The sequence below is a fragment of the Tigriopus californicus genome, chromosome 7, assembly GCF_007210705.1.
Source record: "Tigriopus californicus strain San Diego chromosome 7, Tcal_SD_v2.1, whole genome shotgun sequence".
NCBI lineage: Eukaryota > Metazoa > Arthropoda > Copepoda > Harpacticoida > Harpacticidae > Tigriopus > Tigriopus californicus.
Window position 1 is genome coordinate 9,267,079 of NC_081446.1, and position 5,057 is coordinate 9,272,135.

Below are 5,057 nucleotides of genomic sequence, written 5' to 3' on the forward strand. Positions count from 1 at the left end.
GTTTAGAGTCAATAAAGGTGATCTTTATCTGTGACATAAGTTTAGACCTTAATTATTGCAAGGATCTCTTATCAGATATTTGGGTGGTTACGCCACAAACCCAAGACTCAGCTTCATCATTACATCTTAAGAAGTGAGCATATCAAGTTTTTGGATTGATATGATAACTCCTGCTGAATTTCAAAATGAAGTGATTTTCAAAACGATCTGATTTTTGAGGAATTCCAAATGTTTTCAAAAAATTTCTGCCAGGTTGTAGAAAATGGCTTTTTTATAATTTCTCATCCCTGCCGGTTACACTTTATAGATCAATATGAACGCTCTCATAGTGGCTAGAGATTCCTACTTTGGGAGTTATTATTGAACGAAAAGTTGTTTGTTTTGGCTATTAATGAAATCCCTCATGTGCCCACGGTTTGAGGCACCCTGTATGCGATTTCTATGACCCAGGGGAAAAAAATAGCGTTCAGCAGACAGTCTTAAATAAATTAAGTAAATCTAGAAAACCAAAACTGTTTTTCTTGAAAACGCGTCAAAATTTAAGAAAATGTTTTTTTGAAATAATTCAATCAAAAGTTTTAGATATGTAAAAAATCAGTTTATTAATCAATTGTTGTTCATTTGGGCAAATACCGCACATGGCTTCTTTAATAGAAGGTGTCTAGTGATGTCAGGACAAATTTTGGGAGGTCACTGGGGCACTTTTCAATAGAGAAGAAGTATGAAAAAGCCAAGATACAAAGCGCAATTTTTAAACAAATAGTTTTTTTCTTAGGTTTCAAAAAAGTCTTTTGCATAACATAGAAAGTTCTAACGTAGGAAGATGAAGTACAAAGACAGCGTTTTCGCCTAAAAAGTATTTTTAGGGTCTAATCAACTTTTTGAGATCTAATTGCCCTTTTCCAGCTTTTTTTGCCGTTTTCACACATTTCGTCCATTTTTCACATTTGTCCACTTTTGGTTGAACGTTCCTGCTTCCTTCAACGCAACAAGACCAAACAAAGCACACCAAATGGCAGTACAGACGTCGAGATCAGATTGTTCTTAACTTGAATTGAAATGTACTGATTGCTTTAATAACAAACTGACAGAGATTGAATTGTGGCGTTTCTTAACGTGTTCCTTTTAAAATAAACTACCGGTAACGCGTTACTTTTCTGAAAAGTAGCGGTAACGGAACGGGGTTTTCAGCTTTCCCCGTTACTATTACTGTTCCAACCAATTAACACATCCACCTCCTAACGCACTTCTCAAAGCTTGTCCGTTGCACGGTCATGATAAGTTCTAGAGTTTATGTACTAGCAAACAAAGGTGGAATACGAACCCACGCGACACAAATGGACCCCTGCCTTCCTATCAACTGACCCCATTTGATCCCACTGAAGGAGTCAACAACGTGCCCGTGCCTTCGAGGAGTGGTTCAACCCCTTTGAAGAGTACTGTGATCACATAATAAAGGAGCCGTTTCAAGTGGATAGTGCGAGCTCCATCCTCCTTGAGTATCATAATTCATATGACAAAAAAGAAGAAACTCCTTCGGTTTATAGGGAAGAGAGGCCTTGAAGACATACTTGTTTTGATTTTTTAACGGGCTTTTCTAACCGCTACAGGGAATGTAATCCCCAGCACTATTGAAATGAAAGGTTATAACTCTTCTATTTATTACCTTTCAAACGTCTGAGAACATAGCCATGCTGGATAACTGATCAAGTTTGACAGAAATCTCAAGATCAATGACATCACAGAAGAGACTGATCTATCATATGGTACCGTCCTCAAAATTCTCGATAACGAACTTGGACTCCCCAAGAGGTCTGCCCATTGGGTCCCACGCCTTCTGCCGGTTGAGTACAAGCAAAAGAAATTGAAGATGGCAAGGGACTTCAACAAATGCTACTTCCATCAAGGCCAGGCATTCCTCGAGTCCCTGGTGAGTACGGACAAGAGCTGGGTCTAGTACTTGACCCGAAATGGAAGAGCCAGCCATGCAATGGCTGCCAGTGGGTTCAAACCCTCCTCAGAAAGCAAAGTCCTGAGGCTTGGCCAAATAATTGATGCTGCTTGGGTTCTTTGACTTCAAAGGAATGATTTACCAGACATATATCCCCTAAAGATGCTTAATATAGAAAATCAGCAAAAGTCAATTGATTCTCCTTCTTTCTGATTACACGATTTTTTTTTGGTCAAGGGTTTTCAAGGGCTGCCGTTATGTATATCACTCTTAAACAAAAGCACCACCACTCGTTGAGTTGAGGTAAAATTGGAAACCGTGCTAAGAGACTACAGCGTGGGAACTGTTCAGACATTTGATTCTTCGAATCTCGAGCACGAAAACAAATGAAAATAATAATTACGCTGAAGTACCTTAGCAGGGCTCCCAAGCTTACCTCAACTCAACAAGTAATGGTGCTTTTAGTTTAAGAGAACTATACATAATGGCAGCCCTTGAAAACCCCTAAACAATAAGAATAAGCACGGACTTCTAGAAATATGGACTGCGAACGAGCTTCCGCCAAATCGGCCTGCTCTTGGTCATAGCAACGCTGAGCCACTTTTCGAATCAAAGTAGTAAAATAAGAAACGTAGTCCTTTCAATTAAAGGTAGGTCTTTATTACATTATTTACTTGTAAAATGAATCATTTCAAAATTATGTCAAAAGCTTATGTAGCTGACCAAGTGCAGGCCGAAAATTCGAATTTTATGTAGTGTTTACTACATAACTTAAACCATGTCTGCTGAGTTCCCTAAGAATAGGTTTGGGCTGAAATTTGCCAAGGTCATCTAGTTAACAATACCTTGTGGTCGTATGAAGTACTTATTTGGCATAAGATGAACGGTTTAGGAGATACGAAATTTTGGCTTCCGTTCGCAGTCCACATCTCTAGAAGCCGTGGAATAGATAAAGGGACCCAAGAGAAAAATCGTCTAGTCGAGCGAAGGAGAATCAGCTGACCCTTGCTGATCTTTCTATATTAAGCATCTTTAATCTTCCCAAGAAAAATACGTCAACAGCAAATTCCACATTGAAGTCATGACAAAGTTTTTAGTGCATCTCAGGCGGTAAAGACCAAAAAGAGTGACCAACGGATGGTTATTCCATCAGGACAACGCCTGCGCTCACATGTCCGAAATGACGATGGAGTTTATGGCCCGAAAAGGTATCAAACTTCTCAAGCACGTTCCTTCTCGCCAGATCTTGCTCCGGCAGACTTCTACTTGTTTGTTTCCCAAGCTGAAGAAGCATCTTGCTGGAAAGCATTGCAACAGTGATATGGAGCTCAAGACAGCCATGGAGAGGTCTTTCAACACTTTGGAAAGGTGTAAAGCTTTGGATTTCATACTTGTGCGCCTCTGTAATTACCATGAAGTGAGTGTCACCACACTTCTTACTGACGACAAAATGTTGGTATCAAATATGTTTTTCGCAAATTTTGCATACTTTTGTCACTTGCCTTATACTGTCATCTTCAACAAATGAATGTTGGACTGAAATGGTTTAAATTAATTGCCAAAATGTCCTTAGATGGCGAGCAATTTTGTCAATGAAGATTTGGAAGCACTGATGTGCTAAACCCATGGTAGTTTTTGCAGCGATTGTGGCGCAGAATGCCTAGCCCAAACACCTGAAATCCGATCCGATACTTTACACATCTCTATAGCCGATCATCAGAGACTAATCTTCCTAAACAACCACAACTGCTGCCGGTCTCGCAGCTTGGCCCAGAGGCCAGCGGGTCACTATCAGGTGGTAATGTTTTACCACAAGGATGAAGGCATGCACCCACTCCCCACTCATCTATCAACGTCTCCTGCCTAGTTCATAGAGCAGGATTAGTTTGGCTTAGGATTAGTAAGGCTTTTCAACCACCGTGTCAGTTGTCTCACTAGTGAAACAGGACGGGTAAGCAAGCAACCGAGTGCCAGAGTAACTCAAGAGCATAAGAGAAAGAGTCAGCCCAGGGTGGCCAAATTTGCGTAGCATTTTAAAAGCTCTTCTGGGAAGTGTTGATTGGACACAGATTGGTCCAATTCATATAATTTAGATTATGTAAACTTTGCGGGGAGGGGAAGGGGTAGCATAATATAGGGGTGTTCTAATGCTAGAAGAAATCAATCAATTTCCTTCAGATCTTGGAGAGTCTTGTACCTATTCTGGACACCCTGACACCAACGCATCGAAATTTGAAGCCAGCGCTGCTAGTGCTACAGCCTTTTGATTTCTCTAGGACAAGTTGTGTATCCATTTGACAACAGCTGTGATTGTTGTGGAAGATTAGTCTCTGAGGATCGGCTATACTTTCAACATATGTCAAAGGACAGCTTCTTATACGTTTTGAAAAGGTGTAATTACAGATTGGCCAAATGCATCAGTCAGGGTGGGCATTTCATTTTTGGACACTTTTGTCCACCCCTGTACAAAGGTGTCCAAAAATAAGGGTGGACAAAAGTGGACAAAAGAGGACAAAAGAGTCCAAGAATGTCCAAAAATGTGAAACTACAAATCTAAAGGAAATTCTACTTGAAACCTAACTTTTACTTTAGGAATTACTCATTGATGGTTCCAAAAGCAAAATAAGTCTCTAAAATCTTTGCCATATACCTGTAAGATACCCCAAAAAGATATTTGAAAGACAGGTTCTTTACTCTTTTTTTTCTTACCCTAGACAGCAAGCAAGGAGCAAAGCCTCCCTCTGGTAGAATAAAGCTGTTGCAAAGCATTCAAAAACTGGAATAGCTAAATATTATATTCTAATTATTCACCTTCCTGACGTCACCTTTTAAAGTAACCATGAGGCATGTTACTTCAAAACCAAAAAGTAGGACATTGTCTTTGAGTCTTCTGTTACAGTTGATGCTTGAAACGGTCATAACTTAGTGACTAGGTTCCTATAAGACAAAGTGTGAAAACAAAAAAGGACAGGGAATCAAGTGAAATTACAGTTTTTAAATCTTTGTTCAAGTTAAGTTCGCTTTTAATTTACAAGGAGCAAAACATGGTCTTGGAATGACATTGAAATTTCAAAAAACTGGCCCAACAGTCATACTTTCATTCTGC